The sequence below is a fragment of the Pongo abelii genome, chromosome 18, assembly GCF_028885655.2.
Source record: "Pongo abelii isolate AG06213 chromosome 18, NHGRI_mPonAbe1-v2.0_pri, whole genome shotgun sequence".
Taxonomy (NCBI): Eukaryota; Metazoa; Chordata; class Mammalia; order Primates; family Hominidae; genus Pongo; species Pongo abelii.
Window position 1 is genome coordinate 27697361 of NC_072003.2, and position 22408 is coordinate 27719768.

The 22408-nt window shown below is 45.0% G+C and overlaps 1 protein-coding gene and 1 pseudogene across 1 annotated transcript in view; one reads left to right on the forward strand and one right to left on the reverse strand.

Annotated features, from left to right (window-relative positions):
* Nucleotides 1-4559: 4559 nt before the first annotated feature.
* Nucleotides 4560-5258, reverse strand: LOC100440633 (acyl-CoA-binding domain-containing protein 7-like; annotated as a pseudogene).
* Nucleotides 5259-7973: 2715 nt separating this feature from the next.
* Nucleotides 7974-22408, forward strand: part of TNRC6A (trinucleotide repeat containing adaptor 6A) — a 213092-nt gene continuing 198657 nt past the window's right edge. The window contains exon 1 of the mRNA XM_054533659.1: nt 7974-8255. The gene's annotated coding sequence lies outside the window, so the exon portion shown is untranslated. The remainder of the gene's footprint in view (nt 8256-22408) is intronic.

The following is a 22408-nucleotide window of genomic DNA, read 5'->3' on the forward strand; positions in this document are numbered from 1 at the left end:
TCTGTTGCCCAGGCTGGAGGGCAGTGGTAAAATCATAGCTCATTGCAGCCTCAACCTCCTGGACTCAAGTGATCCTCCTACCTTAGTCTCCCAAGTAGCTGGGACTACATTCATGCATCATCACACCTGGCTAATTTTTTTTTTTTTTTTTTTGTAGAGATGGGTTTTCACCATGTTGCCCAGGCTGGTCTCAAACTTTTGAGTTCAAGTGATCCTCCCACCTCAGCCTCCCAAAGTGCTGGGATTACAGGTGTGAGCCACTGCACCTGGCCTTTTATTATTATTATTTTTTCTTTTGATACAGGATCTCACTCTGTCACCCAGACTGGAGTGCAGTGGCGTGAACACAGTTCACTTTCAGTCTCGAACTCCTGGGCTCAAGCAATCCTCCCACCTTAGTCTCCCGAGTAGCTGGGACTATAGGCACATGCTGCCACATCCAGGTAATTTTTAGGTTTTTTGTAGAGACAGGGGTTTTACCATGTTGCCTAGGCTGGCCTCAAACTTCTGAGTTCAAGCGATCCTCCTACCTCAGCCTCCCAAAGTGCTGAGATTACAGGCAGAAGCCACTGTGCCTGGCCAAAGTGTTTTTTTGTTTTGTTTTGTTTTGTTTTGTTTTTTTTGGTTTGAGATGGAGTTTCACTCTTGTTAACCAAGCTGGAGTGCAATGGCATGATCTCGGCTCAGTGCAACCTCCGCCTCCTGGGTTCAAGAGATTCTCTTGCCTCAGCCTCTCGAGTAGCTGGGGTTACAAGTGTGTGCCACCATGCTGGGCTAATTTTTTGTATTTTTAGTAGAAATGGGATTTCACCATGTTAGCCAGGCTGGTCTCAAACTCCTAACCTCAGGTAATCCACCTGCCTTGGCCTCCCAAAGTGCTGGGATTATAGGCATGAGCCACTGCACCTGGCCCAAAGTTTGTTTTTAAAGTTTGTTTGGCTGGACTAGAGTTAGGTTTAGTCTAGGACTATTTTGGTCCCACCACTGAGGTAAAACACTTCTGAGTATCCTACCTGGTAGATACTGTGTGAATTATGAAGCTTTCCATTCTAGGGTAATGGGCAAAAATTGCTCCTGGCCATATGTTGCCCTGTAATCCTTCTGGGCAGGTCTTTTTCTAACATGCATGTCATGATCTGTACTCCACTGAAGACTTGAGGGACATCTCTGCAGATCTTGATCTCTGTGCAGCTCTCTCCTCTCCAGTACCTGCCCTACAAACTCTGTCTTCCTTGGCCTCCCTGGACTCCCTGCTCTGGCTCCTCAACTCAGGGGGAACACCAGCCTCAGTTTGAAGTCCACCTCTCTGCATGGCAATTTGGAAACTTCCTCTAGGCAGTAATATGGGGCAATCATAGAGCTCACCTGGTTTGTTTCCCTTCTCTCACAGATCCCTGCCCTTTGTTATCTGATGTCCAATGTCTTAAAAACTGTTGTTGTTGTTGCTGTTGTTTTGGGACAACGTCTCTCTCTGTCGCCTAGGCTGGAGTGCAGTTTTGCAATCTCAGCTCACTGCAGCCTCTGTCTCCTGGGTTTAAGCAATTCTCCTGCCTCAGCCTCCCAAGTAGCTGGGACTGCAGGCAAAGTCACCATGCCTGGCTAATTTTTTGTATTTTTAATAGAGACGAGGTTTCACCACATTGGCCAGGCTGGTCTCGAACTCCTGACCTCAAGTGATCTGCCCGCCTCAGCCTCCCAAAGTGCTGGGATTAGAGGGTGGGCCACCATGCCCGGCCAAAACTGTTGTTTTATATATTTTATCTTGTTTGTTGTTGTTTCAGGGAAAAGAGTATACCCAGTTTCTGTTATGTCATCTTAATTGGAAGCAAAAGGCACTGCTTCTTTCTAAAAAGTTAAGCATAAAGTTTTATTAATAATCTCCATCCAATTATTTTATTATATGAAATTTATAGGAGTCTAATCCTGCACTTTCTTTTGTCTCCTAGTGCTTTGTAATTTATAACATGTTTTATAATTTTGGATTATAAACTCATCTGCAATGGGAACATAATCTGTGGGAACTCTGTGAGGTCTGGGCTTAGTGAACTTACCTCTAGATCACTTTTATATTTGCCTCTCTGAGGCTCCTCTCTTTCTATGTTATTTCTTATTTTTGGTATTCCAGGGCCATAAAAGTAATGTATGTTCAGACATCAAAACCACTTGAGAACAGGCCTTGGTTATTAATTATCATGGGAGTATTTTTTTTTTGCCTTGACCCAGAATTCAGGTCAAGTCACACAAGCTTCCGTGTTTCTCTGGGCTTAAAGGTGATCTTTTTTTGTTTATTTGCTTCACCATGTATTAGTTAGGGTTCTCCAAACAAATAGAATCAGTATGAGAGAGAGAGATTGATTTATCATGAGGAATTGGCTCATGCAATGATAGAGGCTCTGAAGTCTCACAAGTCTACTCTCTGCAAGCTGGAGATCCAGGGAAACTGGGGATGTAATTTGGTCCAAGTCTGAAAGCTTAAGAACCAGGGTAGCCAATGGTGTAAATCCCAGTCCAGAGGCTGGACAAGATGAGATGAGGTGTTCCAGCTCAAGGAGGCAGGCAGGAAGCAAAAGGAGAAATTTCCTCCTTCTTCCACCTCCTTCCTCCACCACAGATGACCCTTTTGTTCCACTGAGATTGAATGATTTCCACCCACATTGAAGTGGGCAATGTTCTCTACTGAGTCCATCTACTGAAATGTTAATTTCATCCAGAAACATCCTCACAGACACATCTAGAAATAATGTTTAATCTGGGCACCCCATGGCTAGTCAATGTGACATAAAATTTACCACCATGCACCTTTTCACTGAGGATACAGCACTTTTAAGAGTCCCAAGCTGATGTGGAAGTTTCCACTCCCAGGCACAAGTCTTTGTCTCCTGTACCTGCTTGGAGTTGCAACCCAACTTCCCAAGGCTGCCATGTCCCTGCCAAGCACTAAATCCCCAGGGTGGATACAGCGTTAGCTGGTATGCCTAGCTCTCTAGTTTTCCGGGGTTTTTTCTTCCCTTTTTAAAAATTATCATTATTAATTTTTTTAGATGGTCTCGCTGTGTCTCCCGTGTTGGAGTACAGTGGCATGATCTCTGCTCACTGCAACCTCTGCCTCCCCCAGGTTCAAGCAATTCTCCTGCCTCAGCCTCTTGAGTAGCTGATATTACAGGCGCATGCCATCACACCTGGCTAATTTTTGTAATTTTAGTAGAGACGGGGTTTTGCCATGTTGGCCAGGCTGGTCTCGAATTCCTGGCCTCAAGTGATCTCCCCACCTTGGCCTCCCAAAGTGCTGGGATTACAGATGTGAGCCACTGTACCTGGCCCTTTTTTTAAAATTAATAACCTGTTTTTATTATACCAGTAACACCAACTCCTTGTAGGAGAACAGATGAACCAAAAGAAGAAATAATTGTTAAAGTCTGTGTACATACTACCAGGGCAAGACTTTCTAAATAGTCAAAAACCAATAGATGTTGGCGAGGATGCGGAGAAAACGGAACGCTCACACACTATTGGTGGGAATGCAAATCAGTACAGCCTCTATGACAAAGAGCATGGAGATTTCACAAAGAACGAAAAATAGAATTATCATTCTACCCAGCAGTCCCACCACTGGGTATCCACCCAAAGGAAAAGAAATCGTTGTATCCGAAAGATACCTGCACTTGTATCTATCACAGCACAGTTCACAATAGCAAAGACCTGGAATCAATCCAATGTCCATCCATGGGTGATTGGATAAAGAAAATATGGTACATGTACATGATGGGCTACCACTCAGACATAAAAAAAGAATAAAATCATGTTTTATTTTATTTATTTATTTATTTGATTTTACTTATCCACGTGGGTGGAACTGGAGGCCATTATTTTAAGTGAAATAACTCAGAAACAGAAAGTCAAACACCACCCATTCCCACTTACAAGTGGGAGTTAAACAGTGTGTACACAGGATCATGGAGTGTGGAATAAGAGACACTGGAGACTTGAAAAGGTGGGAGGGTGGGAGGGGCTGAGGGATGAGAAATTACCTTTTGGGTACAATGTACACTATTTGGGTGATGGGCTCACTAAAAGCCCAGACTGCCACTACATAATGTATCCATGTGAAAAAACTGCACTTGTACACCCTAAATCTACAAAAATAAAAAATCAAATACTTTTCTAAAAAACATTTAAGGACACCTGGTTTAAGAAAGCACAATTTAGTTAACTATGTAGTTTCAGCATACTCCTGTTACTACAATTCATGCTAATAGCAAAGATACACATGATACATAGAGTGAACAGTGCCTCTCTCTCTCTAAATGTTAGGTCATGAGAGCATTATCAAGGCTTCAAAAGGAAAACTTTCTCATACACTGTATTCTTTTTTGAGACAGAGTCTTGCTTTTTGCTCAGGCTGGAGTGCAGTGACGCCATCTTGGCTCACTGCAACCTCCGCCTCCTGGGTTCAAGTGATTCTGGTGCCTCAGCCTCACAAGTAACTGGGATTACGGGCACACACCACAGCCGGCTAATTTTTATATTTTTGGTAGAGACGGGGTTTCACCACGTTGCCCAGGCTGGTCTCAAACTCGACCTCAAGTGATCCGCCCACTTTGGCCTCCCAAAGTTTTGGGATTACAGGTGTGAGCCACTGCAACTGACTGGAAAAATTTCTCATGTACTGTATTCTAAATGTCCTATTTTTCTATCGGCTCTTTTGCCTTAGAAATAGAGACACTCATTGTATCTTCCTTTGACAACCTTTTTTGGAGAGTCCATGCTGCCCATTTGGCCTTGCCCTTTAAATCCAGCATTCTCGGATACTCAATAGTAATGTCTCCAATTATAGCTTGTTTGTAAAATCCATCGAGTTTTTTCAGTTCTTTATTATCTGCTTTTTTTTTTTTTTTTTTTTTTTTTTTTGAGATGAAGTCTCGCTCTGTCCCCCAGGCTGGAGTGCAGTGGCACGATCTCGGCTCACTGCAACTTCTGCCTGCCGGGTTCAAGCGATTCGGCTGCCTCGGCCTCCCATGTAGCTGGGATTACAGGCGCCCGCCACCACCTGTGGCTAATTTTTGCATTTTCAGTAGAGACGGGGTTTCGCCATGTTGGCCAAGCTGGTCTCGAACTCCTGACCTCAGATGATCCACCCACCTCAGCCTCCCAAAGTGTTGGGATTACAGGCGTGAGCCACTGCGCCCGACCCCTCATCTGGTCTTGTTGGCAGCTTCCTCATGTCTTCTGCAGCCTTGTCGATCAGCCTGCAGTGCCATGGTGGTGGCGGCTGCACTGCTGCTTCTGTCCCGGCACTCCCTTCTTCCCTTTCTGAGGGCTCAGCTATACACTTAAAAGAATGTTGGTTATTTTTTATCCAGAATTTCTTTATGATTATTTTGTCTTTCATATTTGGTCCCCCATATTGTCAGAAATGGAATGTTTCCAGTTACTTCTTTTTTGTTTTTTGTTTGTTTGTTTGTTTTGGAGAGAGGGTCTCACTATGCTGCCCAGGCTGATCTGGAACTCCTGGGTTCAAGTGCTCCTTCTGCCTCAGTCTCCTGGAGTAGCTGGGACTATGGGCTTGCACCACTGTGCATGATTAAGATTACTTCTTAACCTATTATCATCAGACTTGCACCTCCACAACTTTACAGATGCTGTTCTTCAAAAACCATTGGTAACTGGAGCAACTGTGAAATTCCATGGGTGCTATTTCAGTTAGGATGAGCTCCAATCACAAGTGATGAAATACAAAAAAGCAACCATAAAGATGCTTGATTTTTTCTTACATAGGTGGTCCCAGGGTCGGTTTGGCAACTCACTTCTATTGAGAACTTATGTTTTTCTGTCCTTCCTCTCTGCCATCCCCGAATGTCTGTGATGATTTTCACCTCATCGTCACAGGATGGCTGCCGCCCGTGACTACATCAGAGGAGCAAAAGGTGGGCCAGGCACAGCGGCTGAGAGAGGTCTGTGAGGAAGAAGTCCTTTTCTTGCTTGCCACCTTTTGCTACTTTTTGCTACTTTGCTACTTTTTTTTTTTCATCTCATCACTTTCAAATAAACTCAGTCACCTGGGTGACTTTTCTCTGCTTCAGATTTACAGTAAGTCAAGTTAAAGATTTTTTTTTCTTATTGCCTTTCTTCTCCCTACCATTGATACTAAGCTCTGATGCTCACTCGAATAATCAAACAAGTAAACAAACCTTGCAGACTGCTTTCCTTTGTTTTGTTTGTTTGTTTGTTTTTAGGCAGAGTCTTGCTCTGTTGCCCAGGCTGGAGTGCAGCTGCACGATCTCAGCTCACTGCAACCTCTGCCTTCCGAGTTCAAGAGATTCTCCTGCCTCCTGAGTAGCTGGGATTACAGTTAGCCGAGATTGTGCCACTGCACTCCAGCCTGGGCAACAGAGCGAGACTCTGTCAAAACAAAACAAAAACACCACAATCCTCCTTTGCTCAAAAAGGCCCCCACCTGCCGAGTGCCAGCAAATCATACTATCTATCTACAAAGGAAAGCAGTCTGCACGATTTGTTTACTTGTTTGATTATTCGAGCAAGCATCAAAGCTTAGTATCAATAGTAGGGAGAAGAAAGGCAACAAGAAAAAAAAATCTTTAACTTGACTTACTGTAAATCTGAAGCAGAGAAAAGTCACCCAGGTGACTGAGTTTATCTGAAAGTGATGTGATGTAGTTTCCTATATTGGGCAGAATCAGGGAGTGGGGCGGGAAGTAGAAGTGAAGTTCAGGTTTGGACAAATAGAGGATTCACATCTTTGCACACTTGAGTTTGTGTGACTCTGGAATTTTGCATCTGCCAGATCTGTTTATGATTCTGTTGCCTTTAACAGACAACAGGCACCTCAAGGACAGAGATGTGGCTTTATGCATTTCTTTAACATGTCTTCCCTCCCTTCCATCTTTCTCAGTGCCTAGTACGAGACCTGCAGCATGTTAGGTGCTCTACAAAAATATTTGTTTAATAAAAGATTGAGTGAATGAAAACATGAGCAAAGGAGGTTACTATAATGGGAAGAAACAAACTCAACCGATTTTTTTTTTTTTTTTTTTTTGAGACAGAGTCTTGCTCTGCAACCTCCACCTCCGGGTTCAAGCAATTCTCCTGCCTCAGCCTCTCAAGTAGCTGGGATTACAGGTGTGTGCCACCATGACCAGCTAATTTTTTATATTTTTAGTAGAGATGGGGTTTCACCATGTTGGCCAGGCTGGTCTTGAACTCCTGACCTCAGGTGATCCACTCGCCTTGGCCTCCCAAAATGCTGGGATTACAGGTGTGAGCCACTGCACCCGGCCAAACCCAGCTGATTTTTCAGTCGATTTAACTGTATCCTGATTAAGGGAAGAAATGGAGAAATGTACATATGTATGAGAGAGAGAGAGAGAGAGAAGGGAAATATCTGCAGAGAGAACAGAGCTATGATCACTAAGTAGAACAGAGGCAGCCTAATCACCTAATCAAATACCCAGTCGGGGCCCCACCTGACTCCTGCTGCAGCTGGGGGGTGGAGGGACTAGAAGGTTCAGCTGGAGTGGTCTCCCCTTCTGCAGCTCCAGTCTCCCCACCTCCAACCCCCACTGCCACTGCCCTGTGAGGAAGCTGTGGGGAGGGGAGGCAGCCGAGTTGGGCTTCTAGAACGAGGCGGGATGGTGTGAGCTCAAACGCCCTGCAATTGCTGGAGCAACAGCGGCGACACTTGAGTTATTCACAAAGGCTGGAATTCAAATGAGGCTGGCACCACTCCAAGTCGCAGTAGCTTAGGAGGAGAGAGAAAGGCATATTAACTATTCATCAAGATCTTCGCGTTGCATGGGCTCTGAGGGTTCTCCATCTGCGTCCCTCCCTCTGTCACTGACTGGGGGTGGGGGGCAGGGGGTCCTCCAGAAGCACTTTATCTGTCAGTCTGTGAGCGGGGGCTGGGAGTGGGGGACTGAAGTTAGGCAGATTTGTCTCATCACATGATGGGGGACCTGTATCATGTGATGGCTCCGGTGATGTTGGAGGCGGCATGTGACTCCCAGGGCTACGTGGGTTCAAAAACAATTTAAATACAAAAACACAAGCAGGTTCCCCTCCTCTCCTTTGCCTTTGGTCTGGCTCTCCCCATCGCTGGGTTCGGTGCCTGACTGAATGGAAAACCCGTCGTCTTGCAGCCACTAACCTGTGAGCGCCGGGTACCTGGAGACCAGGCCCCTCTGCTGGGGGCCCCCAGGAGCGGTGCCCCATCATTTTGCAGCCCACTGACTCCCAGCCTGGTAAGTTACTGCACACTTTCAGCAATTATCTGCGAAGCTGTCCTCAACTGCCTCATTAGCATGCGCAGGGCATCCTCGCTGGGCACGTTGGAAGGGAAGTGCCTGCCGGCTCTGGGGAGCTGCGGCTCTCGGGCCCTGCCAAACAGACGCAGCCTTCCTAGGGAGCAGCGCTGCGCTGGCTCTGCTGGGGTGGAAGGAGCTTCTCCTTCGCTGTCCTCCCTCTCCCTTCCCAGCCCATCTTATTCCCAGCCTCTCCTCTCTCTATCTCACGCCTCCTAACCTCCCTCATCTCTCACCTTCCCCCTCTCCACCCCCTCCCCTCATATTTGTTTGTTTGTTTGTTTGTTTGTTTATTTAAGACAGACTCTCGCTCCATCGCCCAGGCTGGAGTGCAGTGGTGCAATCTCGGCTCACTGCAACCTCTGCCTCCCGGGTTCAAGCGATTCTCCTGTCTCAGCCTCCCGAGTAGCTGGGATTAGAGGCGCCCACCACCACACCCATCTAATTTTTTTGTATTTTTAGTAGAGATGGGGTTTCACCATGCTGGCCAGGTTGGTTTCGAACTCCTGACCTCCAGTGATCTCCCCGCCTTGCCCTCCGAAAGAGCTGGGATTACAGGCGTCAACCCCTGAGTCTGGCTGGATTTTCTTTTTTATTCACATACCTTTCTGTCTCCCACTGATTTTCTTAGGAGTTCCTCTCATCCTCTCACCTCACTTTTTAAAATTATTTTTTTGGATACCTGGATTTTTGTCCTTTCTGGCCAGAACCTGAAAGAACAGCTTCTAAGGACTTGGTGATTGGAAATGCACCTTCTAAAAAAAATTCTTTTTTCACTAAGACAGTGTAGAGTGTCCAGTTCCTGTTGTGTGTACGTGCGTGCACGTATGTGTTAAAGGAGATGGATACATTGCTTGGGGCCATCAGAACTGTCTCCTGGGAGGTGGTTTCTTGGCTCCATGCCCCAGCTCAGCAAGGGAATGATCAAGTGATAGGAGGCACAGTTACAGCAGTCAGGAGACAAGGCACTCGGACCCCAAACGTCTTACTCTCTGTGGGAGAAACCAGGGCTCAAAGCAGGAGCAAAAAATCTAGTGCTGGATGCGCTCGGGCATCGAGAGGCATCTCGCAGAGCTGGCTCCGAGTTTGAGGCCACACCTTTGAAGAATGAGGCAGCGTGTGAGCGATTTAGTTTAATGTAATTGCAGTGGAAATGGACAGGGAGAGGACAGATTAGACTGATGTTTAAGGGATAGAAATCACAAGTCTTGCAGATGTATTACATATATTAGTTGAACCATGGGGAAGCCAAATGTGAATTGTGAAATCATGGCAGTAGCTGGATATAGTGGCTCACACCTGTAATCCCAGCACTTTGGGAGGCTGAGGCAGGCAGATCACCTGAGGTCAGGAGTTCGAGACCAGCCTGGCCAACATAGAGAAAACCCCATCTCTACTAAAACTACAAACATTAGCCAAGCATCGTGGAGCACATCTGTAATCCCAGCTACTCAGGAGGCTGAGGCACGAGAATCACTTGAGCCCAGGAGGCAGAGGTTGCAGTGAGCCGAGATCACACCACTTAACTCCAGCCTGGGCAACAGAGCGAGACTCCATCTCAATAAAATAAAATGAAATAAAATAAAGTAAAGTAAAATTAAATTAAATTAAATCATGGCAGTATCTGTAGCCCCAGAGAAAGGAGATGGTGGCTGTGTCAAAAGCTTTTGGTTCACCGTCAACTGAGCTATACCAACATCTGTTCGGCAACAAACTTTTAACAATGACAGAGCAGAATCCACCGTGTGACTCGATGAGAGGGTGCTATTTCTATCTCCATTTCCAAGATGGAGAAACTGAGGCAAGGAGCAGCTCATTAGGTCACTTGCTTAAGGGCACTCAGCTAATAAGTGATAGAGCTAGGATTTAAGCCCAAGCAGTTTTCTCCAGCGCCCACACAGTTAACCACCAGACAGCTTCGAAAGAAAGCTATCCAGGCTGGGCGCAGTGGCTCATATCTGTAATCCCAGCAATTTGCGGGGCCTAGGCGGCTGGATTGCTTGAACCCAGGAGTTCCAGACCAGCCTGGGCAACATGGCAAAACCTCATCTCTACGAAAAATACAAAAAAAAAAAAAAAATTAGCTAGGTGTGGTGGCATGCACTTGTAGTCCCAGCTACTCAGGAGGAGGATAGCTTGAGCCCAGGAGGTCGAGGCTGCAGTGAGCCATGATTGCGCCACTGCACTCAGCCTGGGTGACAGAGTGAGACCCTGTCTCAAAGAGAAAAAAAATAGCTGTCCAACAGTTGCCATGTGACAGTTTGTGCAAGTTTGGGGCTACATTTGTGGACAAAACAGAGACACTCTATTCTCATGGGGTTTATAGTCCAGTGGGGAAGGCAGCTATTAAATCATCATGCAAGATGATATATTGTTTCAAAGTGGCGAATTTGCTAAGAAGGAAAGTAATAAGGTATGATAAGAATATATAACTGAAGGCCGGGAGTGGTAGTTTACACCTGTAGTCCCAGCTTCTCCAGAGACTGAGGCAGGAGAATTGCTTGGACCCAGCAAGGAGGCAGAGTTTGCAGTGAGCCGAGATCGCACCATTGCGCTCTAACCTGGGTGACAGAGTGAGACTCTGTCTCAAAAAAAAAAAAAAAAAAAAAAAAAAGGAATATATAACTAAAGACATACTTCAGTTGCGGGGGCATAAAAGTGGGGACAGAGTTGGTCAAAAGAGGCCTCTCTGATGATGCAATTTTTAAGTTGGGGTGTGAGAGAGGAGTAAGAGTCAACCAGGTGGCATATGTGTGAAGGCCTTGAGGAGGGTAAGGGCTCAAGAATGCTGGTGGACCAAACACATTGCATATTTCAGACTGTGTTAGATGAGGCTATCCAGATTATGTGGAGCTCCAAAGCCCTGGCTAATGACTTGGGTTTTATCCTGGGATGAATGAGCAACTATTAAAGCATTTTATTTTATTTTATTTTATTTTATTTTATTTTATTTTATTTACTTATTTATTTAGAGACAGAGTCTTGCTCTGTTGCCCAGGCTGGAGTGCAGTGGTTCGATCTTGGCTCACTGCAACCTCCACCTCCCAGGTTCAAGCAATTCTCCCCTCAGCCTCCTGAGTAGCTGGGATTACAAGTGTCTGCCACCATGCCCAGCTAATTTTCTTTTTTTGTATTTTTAGTAGAAATGTGGTTTCGCCATGTTGGCCAGGCTAGTCTCAAAATCCTGACCTCAGGTGATCCGCCTGCCTCGGCTTCCCAAAGTCCTGGGACTACAGGCATGAACTACTGTGCCCAGCCTATTAAAGCATTTTAAGTAGGGAAGGAGCATACTTGGGTTTGCAATATGAAAAAACGAACACAAGAGGTATATCAGTTTTTCTTGCATTACAGACCACCTCAAAGCTTAGTGGCTTCAAACAACCATCACTTATAGCTCATAACTCTGTGAGTTGGAAGTGGCAGCTGGGATCATCTGGGCACTGCTGCTGTCCTGGCCTGGGTTCACTCGTTTAGATAGTCTGTTGGCAGGTTGGTTGAGAGTTGGTTGTTCGTGGATGATCTCACCCAGGTGTCTGCTGATTGGCAGGGGCAATTGAAATTGACCAGGCCACGTGTCTCCCTAGCTAGAGGGCTAGCCCAGTCTTTTTCATATGACAGCTGGGTTCCAAACGCAGCAAGAGAAGGGAAGCCCCAGTACACAAGCATTGTTCAAGCATTTGCTTGCATTGTGTTTGCGAGGCCCCATGGGCCTAGACAATTTATGTAGTCAAGCCCAGAGTTAGAGGATGGAAAAAGATACCACTTGTTGGGTGGAGGTACAAAATATTGTGTCTCTTTTTCTCAGACTACTACATGAATTCGAAAGGCTAATAAGCTGGACACTGTCTCCCTCTAATATTGGGAGAAACTGAAAGCCAAGAGGAAATTTAAGGCCAATTTTGTGATTAGAGACACCCTCAGAACTATTAGCTATCAGACTTTGTTTTTTGCTTGGAACAAGCACGGGTCTGTTTTGGATATGGATTAGAAGGTGGGTGTGGTGAAATAAGATCTCTTCTCACAGGATTTTTTGGGAATGACTTGGAGTCTTTTGAGATTGTTCCCTGTAAGGAAATTTGGGCCATATGGAACTCAATGCCTTCAGTGTTCTAGGCAAGGCAAGAGCACATGCAAAGGCCCCCAGGCAGGAAGGCTGGGGCTTATTTGGGAAACAGAAGGAAGGCAATTTAATTTAAAGTAATTGCAGTGGACCGGCAGGGTGGCTCACGCCTGTAATCCCAGCACTTTGGGAGAACGAGGCAGGCGGATCAACTGCGGTCAGGAGTTCGCGACCAGCCTGGCTAACACGGTGAAACCCTGTCTCTACTAAAAATACAAAAAATTAGCCAGGCGTGGTGGCGGGCGCCTGGAGTCCCAGCTACTCGGGAGGCTGAGGCAGGAGAATGGTGTGAACCCGGGAGGCAGGGCTTGCAGTGAGCCGAGATGGCGCCACTGCACTCCAGCCTGGGTGACAGAGCAAGACTCCGTCTCAAAAAAAAAAAAAAAAAATTAGCCAGGCATGGTGACGGGCACCTGTCAGCTACTCAGGAGGCTGAGGCAAGAGAATTGCTTGAACCCGGGGGGCGGAGGTTGCAGTGAGCTGAGATCTCCCCACTGCACTCCAGCCTGGGCGACAGAGTGAGACTCTGTCTCAAAAAAATAAGTAGGTAATTTTTAAAGTAATTGCATGGGAGATGGAAAGGGAGTGGACAGATGAGAATAATGTGTAAGAGGTAGAAATAACAAGTCTTGCTGCTGGATCACATAGAGTAGTTGAAGGAAAGGCACATATTAGAGAAGGCTCACAGGTTGGTAATGCCATGTACTAAGATGGAAAGAAAGACTAGGAGAGGAGAAGAGTATTTTGTGGGCGGGGGAGGGCAGGAAGATGTCAGCCATTCTGTGCTGAGCCCAGTAGACTTGAGATCCCGTGAGACATCCAGAAAGATATACCCTAGACAGTGGGATATGCTCAAAGAGGCTTAGACTTGATATGTAAATTTGGAGACCAGCTGAGATCACTTAGAGAGTGTAAAGAGAGAAATCAAAGAGAAGTGAGACTGGAACTCCAGGCTGCCCACCATTTAGAAATCAGATAATGGAGGCATCCATGCAGGAGGTGGAAAGAGGAGGGAAATTGGAGTGTGGGCTCATGAAGACAAGAGGGCAGAATATTTCAGGAAGGAGAAAGTGACCAACTGGGTCGAATGTTGCTGAGACACTGAATAAAATCATCATCTTGGAGAGGGGGAATGAACATTCTAAAGTGAGCAGAGGGTTGCTGGGCAGAGCTGAGAACACAGAGCATGTGTTTCAAGTTGTAGCTGGGTGTACTGGCTCATGCCTGTAATCCCAGCTACTCAGGAGGCTGAGGTAAGAGGATCCCTTGAGGCCAGGAGTATGAGACAAGCCCGGGCAACATAAAAAGTAACCCACCCACCCACCCCCCAACACACATACCCCTACGTGCTCTAAATTTTTTAATTTAATTAGCCAGGTATGGCAACACAAATGTAATCCCAGCACTTCAGGAGTCCGAGACAGGAGGATTACTTAAGGCCAGAAATTAGAAACAAGCCTGGGCAACAAAGCAAGACCCCATCTCTAAATTTACTTTTTAATTAGCCAGGCATAGTGGCACATGCCTGTAGTCCCAGCTACTCAGTAGACTGAGATGGGAGGATCACCTGAGCCCAGGAGTTCTAGATGAGTCTGGCCAACATGGTGAAACCTGTCTCTACTAAAAATACAAAAATTAGCCAGGCGTGGTGGTGGACACCTGTAATCCCAGCTACTCAGGAGGCTGAGGCACAAGAATCGCTTGAACCCGGGAGGCAGAGGTTGCAGTGAGCTGAGGTTGCGCCGCTGCACTCCAGCCTGGGAGACACAGCGAGACGCTGTCTTAAAAAAAAAAAAAAAATTAAAAGATGTTGCTTAACTCCTAAATACATAAGGGAAGGTAGTTCTCTTTTGCTTATTAATTTTTTAGGAGAAAAAGGCATACAAATTTATTAATGTTCATAAACACAGAAGCCACGCAAAATAGGAGATTCTGTTATTTCTATCTTGACAACAGTCAGAAAATATACTCTGTATGGTTTTATTCTTTGATATTTGTTAAGATACTCTTTTTGACCCAGCATATGATCAGTGTGGGCAAAGTTTCCATATGCACTTGAAAATAATGTTTATGGCTGGATGCGGTGGTTCACGCCTGTAATCCTAGCACTTTGGGAGGCTGAGAGGCGGGTGGATCACCTGAGGTCAGGAGTTCGAGACCAGCCTGGCCAACATGGTGAAACCCCGTCTCTACTAAAAATGCAAAAAATTAGCTGGACATGGTAGCACACGCTACTCAGGAGCCTGAGGCGGGAGAACCGCTTGAACCCTGACGGCAGAGGTTGCAGTGAGCAGAGATCACGCCATTGCACTCCAGCCTGGGCCACAGAGTGAGACTCTGCCTCAAAAAAACAAAATGTGTATTGTGCAATTGTTGGGTATAAAGTTTTATACATGTTAGGCCAAACTTGTTAATCATATTGTGCAAGTCTTCTGTAACCTTCTTGATCTTTTGTGTGTGTGCTTGTTTTCTCAGTAAGAGAGAGATGTGCCAAAATCTTTAACTGTAATTATAGATTTATCTATTAGTTTTTTTGAGCATCTTTTTTTTTTTTTTTTCTTTGGCAGGTGGTGGGGATGGAGTCCCACTCTGTTGCCCAGGCTGGAGTGCGGTGGTGCAATCATAGCTCACTGCAGCCTCCCACTCCTGGGCTCAGGTGATCCTCCCACATCAGCCTCCTGAGTAGCTGAGACTTCAGGTGTATGTCACCACACTTGGTTAATTTTTTAAATATTTTTTGTAGAGACTGGGTCTCACTATGTTGACCAGGCTGGTCTTGAACTCCTGGGCAATCCTCCCACCTCAGCCTCCCCAAGTGCTGGGGTTACAGGCATGAGCCACCACCCCTGGCCAAGATAATTTAATAATCCTAATGCCTAGTGTGATTATGTGATTAAGAATTATGCTTCTTTTATTGCTTCTTGGCCTTTTGGCTAAGATCAAATATGAAGAAATATGCTTATTTTATTAATTGTATTATTTATACAACAAACTTTTACAGCACTTACCCTATGTCAAGTATGTTATTACTAAAAGCTCATGTAATCCTCATAACAACCCCAGGAGGTAGGTATTGATATTATACCCATTGCAGAGATTAGGAAACTGAGGCATGGAGAGACTAAATAACTCACCCAGAGTCATGTGCCTTGTAAGTGGTCGAGCCAGGCTATGTTATCTCTCCTCCGTTCTTCAGCTACGCCTGCTGAGAGTGAAACAGTTCATATCCACGGATGAGGAGAGCATCCTATCCCCTGCACAGTTCTGGAGATGTGTAGAAGACATTTGATTTTATCTATGCCTTTTAATTTGAATTAATTATTTTATTTTATTTTATTTATTTATTTTGAGACAGAGTTTCTATCGCCCAGGCTGGAATGCAGTGGCATGATCTCAGCTCATAACCTCTGCCTCCTAGGTCTAAGCGATTCTGGTGCCTCAGCCATCTTAGTAGCTGGAATTACAGGCATGCGGCACCACACCCGGCTAATTTTTGTGTCTTTTTATTTGTTTATTTGTTTGTTTTGGTAGAGATGGGGTTTCGCCATGTTGCCCAGACTGGTCTTGAACTCTCAGCCTCAAGTGATCTGCCCGCATCAGCTTCCTAAAGTGCTGGGGTTACTGGCATGAGCCACTGTGCCCAGCCTATGCTTTTTTCAAGGCTGTGACTGAACTGCCTTCTGTTAGGAGTAATTACAGAAAACATCAATTGAACACTTTGCATGTGCCAGCCATTGAGCTAGGTATTTTGCCTAGTGGCATATCCTATTTTCTACAGTACCCTACTCCTGGTAGGCCCTCAGCAACTATTTGTCAAACAAATGTGGAATGACTTTAATCCCCACAGCTTTATGGTGTAAATGTAATTATGATTCCCACTTTACTGGTGAAACAACTGAGGCTCCAAGTAGTTGACTTGCCTAGTGAATGATCTGTAGACAACAGCAGTGTGATTATATCACCCAGCAAGTACACAAGATGATCTATTAGGGTGAAGAAGGAAAACAATGGGACCTCTATTTATATGTATTCCTTACATCGTTCCTTTTACTTTCCATTTCATGATTTTTTTTTTTTTTTTTTTTTGAGACAAGGTCTTACTCTGGCATCCAGGCTGGAGTACACTGGCGCAACCATGGCTCACTGCAGCAAACCTCCCACCTCAGCCTCCTTGAGTAGCTGGAACCACAGGCACATGCCACCACACCTGGCTATTTTTTTTTTTAAGTAGAGATGGGGTTTCACCATGTTAGCCAGGCTAGTCTCAAACTCCTGGCCTCAAGTGATCCACCCACCTCGGCCTCCCGAAGTGCTAGGATTACAGGTGTGAGCTACGGTTCCTGGCTAATGTTTTTGTAATATACTGAATAGTGCAGTAGTTCGTATATAAAAGCTAAAATAATAAATAAATACACACATTTGCAGAGTTACAGGCTTAAAATGCATACCACTGAAGTGAATTTTTGAAAGAATTTGAAAACCATTGCTCTAAGCCACTACTCTGTACTTTTTCTTCAAAGAGAATGTAACAGATTCATTTATAGCTTTCTTAATTGCCATGAGAACTAAAGATACATTCTTGCTGCCTTGATTGGGCTGTTTTCTGAGTATCCATAGACAATACCCCACCGTCGCTTGGAGTTAGTGAATTTAGAAACTTCACCTATTATTGTAGGTCTCACTCTCAGAGATTAAATTGGAGAAGGGAAAATAGAGAAGGTATTCTCTTTGTGTCATGAATTTAAGTAGCTGCTATTATAGATGCAATAAGAATTAATTCTGTTCCCCTACTGCCTAAGAATAACATTTGAAGGTAAGAAATTGCCTGTTCATTGAGGCATAAGTCAGTAAGTAGAGTCAACTAATGATAGAGCAGGGAACAATCAGATACAATGTAGTAAATTATGTTCTGTCATAGTGTAATTCTTAATAACTCAGCTGTCACTCTAGACATGTTCACATTTTTGTCTGGAGAATGGAAAGAAATAAAATTTTAGCTGTATTACACACAAGGTAAAAATCCTGGGATGTGGGTGGAAGGGAAGACTTCACAGAAAATACTCCTGCACTGGAAGATGAAGGGTGAGTGAAAGTTCATCAGGATGACAAGGAGAGGAATGTCAGAGAATGTCCCTGACAGGGGGAACAAGACAGCCACGGGTACAGAGAGGAAAGGTCAGTTGTACAGGGGGTGTGTGTGAGACAGCGCAAGAGCAGATGTCAGAGAAGCTGGGCAGGAATCATGGTATGGACATTCAGAACTAGACAATAGGCCAGGTGCAGTGGCTCACGCCTGCAATCTCAGCACTTTGGAAGGCCAAGGTGGGCAGATCACTTGAGCCTAGGAGTTCGAGACCAGTCTGGGCAACAAAGCAAGACCCTGTCTGTACAAAAAATTAAAAACTTAGCCAGACGTGATGGTGCATACCTGTAGTGCCAGCTTCTTGGGAGGTTGAGGCGGGAGGATCACTTGAGCCCGGGAATTTGAGGCTGCACTGAGCTATGATCGCACCACTGCACTCCAGCCTAGAAGACAGAGCAAGACCCGGTTTCAAAAAAAAAAAAGAACTATATGGAACTATATGAGCTTAGGATCATCAAATCTCTGCTTGACCTTGAATTATTAGCTTCATGGCCTTGAGCAAGTACTTCTGCAAGCCTCAATTTCCCTATCTATAAATTCATAATAACAATCATTGTACCCACCTGTTGGGGTTATTGTGCGTTTGAAAGAAGAGTATCCATTTGCAATGCTACCTGATCACATGGGAAAGTCTCAGTAAAGGGAGGTGGTATTGTTGGTAGTGTGGTTATAATGCTAGTCAAGGAACTAGATTATGGAATTCCTTATATACCAAGTCAAAGAGTTCAGGCATTATCTCTTGGGTCACTGTTTCTAAAATGCAATGTTTTTTCATAAGTGGCTCAGGCTGGGTGTGGTGGCTCAGGCCAGGCACAGTGGCTCATGCCTGTAATCCCAGCACCTTGGGAGGCTGAGGCGGGCAGGTTACCTGAGATAAGGAGTTCGAGACCAAGAGTTCGAGACCAGCTTGACCGATATAATGAAACCCTGTCTCTACTAAAAATACAAAAATTAGCTGGGCGTGGTGGCATGCCCCTGTAATCCCAGCTACTCGGGAGGCTGAGACAGGAGAATCACTTGAACCGGGGAGGCAGAGGTTGCAGTGAGCCGAGATCGTGCCATTGCATTCCAGCCTCGGCAAAAGGAGTGAAACTCCATCTCAAAGAAAGAAATAAATAAAAATAGTCTTTAAGTTGTTTAGCAGTTTCTGTTTCTATATGAATAATTAAAAAAAAACATGTGCTTAAGCATTTCACAAATTTGAAATAGAAGAAAAATTACCAAATACTGTTATGGTCTCAATAATGGTTCAAGGGTGCAGATGGTTCAAATCGGTCACATTCTTAACAAGGTATAGTTAAAATTCAGTTACTAGAATATGGTCATTCTTTTTTTTTTTTTTTTTTTGTGAGACAGATTCTCCCCCTGTCACCCAGGCTGGAGGACAATGGCACGATCTTGGCTCACTGCAATCTCCGCCTCCCAGGTTCAAGCGGTTCTTGTGCCTCAGCCTCCCGAGTGGCTGGAATTACAGGCGTGCGGCACCACACCCAACTAATTTTTGTATTTTTAGTATAGGCGGGGTTTCATCATGTTGTTCAGGCTGGTCTCGAGCTCCTGACCTCAGATGATCCACCCACCTTGGCCTCCCAAAGTGCTGGGATTACAGATGTGAGCCACTGTGCCTGGCCAACATTTCTTAGCTAGATCATTGGTATATTATTGTTTATATGTGTAACGTGTGCATTTTTTCCTGTTACTATTATGTTATGTTATGGCTCTGATTAACAAAAATAGCTTAATGACTAAGTGTTTCATTAGAGTATAAAAGCAATGATAAAAATAGTATTACAAACACTGCAACTCGGAAGCATAATTAGTGAACAGGACTTCAGGATCTGCCGGGACAGAGCATCTGTGAATATGATGATTTCACCCCAGCAGCTGAAAGAGAAAGTGTGAATGGAAAGCAAGGCTATGAGTATCTGAAAATTGGATTTTTATTGAACAAGGGATTTATCTTCCTAGTGTCTCCAATGTATATTGTATTAGAAAACTTTATCATATAGCTTCCTGATGCTGTAGGACATTTCACATCACTTCCAAAATAGAATAACCTGTCTGGCCAACCAGTGTTTTTTCCTGAACCAAGTACAAAAGAATATTTTTTAGTGGCCAGCCATGGTGGCTCATGTCTATAATCCCAACACTTTGAGAGGCCAAGGTGGGAGGATCTCTAGAGCCTAGGAACTCAAGACCAACATAGCAAGACCCTATCTCTAAGAAAAAATTTAAAAAAGAATATTTTCTAGTATGCAATTGATTAATTTTATTTCTAATTGCAAAGAAGGCCAAGTGCTTTGGCTCACGCCTGTAATCCTGGCACTTTGGGAGGCCGAGGCAGGTGGATCACCTGAGGTCAGGAGTTCAAGACCAGCCTGGCCAACATGGTAAAACCCTGTTTCTGGTAAAAACACAAAAATTAGCAGGGTGTGGTGGTGCATGCGTGTAATCCCTGGGAGGCTGAGGCAGAAGAATTGCTGGAACCCAGGAGGCAGAGGTTGCAGTGAGCCGAGATCACACTACGGCACTCCAGCCTGGGTAACAGAGTGAGACTGCATCTCAAAAAAGAAAAAATTATCATAATAATTGCAAAGAGGACAAAACAGCAAAAGCAGATGCAAGCCATGCTGTTTTCAACATGCCTCCAAAACCAGCCCCAAATTTAGGACAAACAGAACGCTAGGAGAGAAAGCAAAACTAGCCAGAAGCAAACCTGGTGACAGGGTTGTATGTGACATAGCACAAATGGCAATAATAGTTCTATTATATGGTGGAACTACCATCATTATCACGATGCCAGCCAATATTATATTTTACAGTTGGGTGAAACTACTGGTGGAAAAGGTAAGAACCAGCTCTTTTTATCTGTGCGGTACATAGGTGAATGAGAAAGATACACTTGATCATTTCGAGTTCCAGTTATCACTGAAAACCAAAATACAAAAGCAATTTTGTGTTTCACCTAACGTTGTTTTGTAAGATGGTGCAGTTTGGAAGTGTATTTTACATCATGCTAACAGAGGAACTACTGTGTGTATAGCAAAGAAAATTTGGTGCATCAGTATCTACTGCTACAATAATGCACAGCAACCATCCAACCCAGTCAGTTAAGTGATAAGAATTTATTTATTTATTTATTTATTTATTTATTTATTGACTTATTTATTTATTTTATTTATTTTTTTGAGACGGAGTCTTGCTCTGTCACCCAGGCTGGAGTGCCGTGGTGTGATCTCGGCTCACTGCAGGCTCCACCTCCCAGGCTCACGCCATTCTCCTGCCTCAGCCTCCCGAGTAGCTGGGACTACAGGCGCCCGCCACCACGCCTGGAGAATTTTTTGTATTTTTAGTGGAGACAGGGTTTCACCGTGTTAGCCAGGATGGTCTCGATCTCCTGACCTCGTGACAAGAATTTATTTGTCTCGTGAGTCTGCAGACCAGGCTGGGTCATTCTTCATGTATCAGCTGGGCTCACTCCAGTGTCAGTGCTCAGATATGGGCAGGGCCCACTACATAATTTGTGGAGCCCAGTACAAAATGAAAACACAGGGTCCCTTATTTAAAAATTATGAAGAATTTCAAGGCTGGACATGGTGGTACACACCTGTAATCCTAGCACTTTGGGAGGCTGAGGTGGGTGCTTGAGTCCAGGAGTTCAAGATCAGCCCGGGCAATATAGTGAGACCTCGTCTCTAAAAAAATTAAAATAAAATAAAATAAAATCAGCAGAGCATGGTGGTGTGTACCTGTAGTCCCAGCTATCAGGAGGGTAAGGCGGGAGGATTGGTTGAGCCCAGGAGTTGGAGGCTGCAGTGAGCTATGATCGCACCACTGCACTCCAGCATGGGTAAATGAGCAAGACTCTGTCTCAAAAAAAAAAAAAAAAAAAAAAAAAGAATTTCAGGAGGATGGCAACAGCATTAGCATTAAAGCAAATGGTTCTTTTCTTAGCACTGGGCTCTATGCAATTGCAAAGGTCATGCAGTGGTGAAGCCAGCGATGGCTGTAGGTCACATACGTGGCTCTGCTGCTCTTGGCTGGGTTCTTTCACCTGTCTGGGCATCAGCTGGCCGTTGGCTAGCTGGGACAAATCGGGGTAAGTCCACTCCATTCCATGGGTCACATCCGTCAGCAGGCTCGCCCACACTTTTCTTTCCACACAGACAGAGGAGCAAGAGCACGCAAGCCCAAATGTGCACGTGGATTCCAAATCTCTGCTCACGTCACATTTGCTGACATCCCATTGGGCCACAGCAGGACACGTGGCCGTCTCAGAGCAAAAGTGGGAGATGCTACAGCATTTTACAGCAGGGGGCATGAATACAAGGAGGGCTGAAGAAGGAGGGCCATTTTTGTCATCTACCTTCCTTGACTACTCAAAAATAGTTGCATCTGAGTGCTAAATTGCCCACTGCTTTACTTGCTAAGGACCGTTTGTTTGTTTGTTTGTTTGTTTGTTTGTTTGTTTTGAGACAGGATCCCACTCTGTTGCCCAGGCTGGAATGCAGTGGTGCAATCATGGCTCACTGCAGACTTGAACTCCCAGACCCAAGTGATCCTCCCACCTCAGCCTTCCAAGTAGCTGGAACCACAGGCACGCATCACCACATCTGGCTAATTTCTTATTATATTTTTTCTAGAGATGGGAGCTTCCCTATGTTGCCCAGGCTGGCCTCAAACTTCTGGGCTCAAGTGATCCTCCTGCCTCAGCCTCCCAAAGTGCTGGGATTACAGGCATGAGCCACCGCACTCAGCAAAGGACAGTTGTTCAACAGCATACATCCTGAACTTAAGTGCTGATGAAGTAATAAAAATTGTTATCACAAT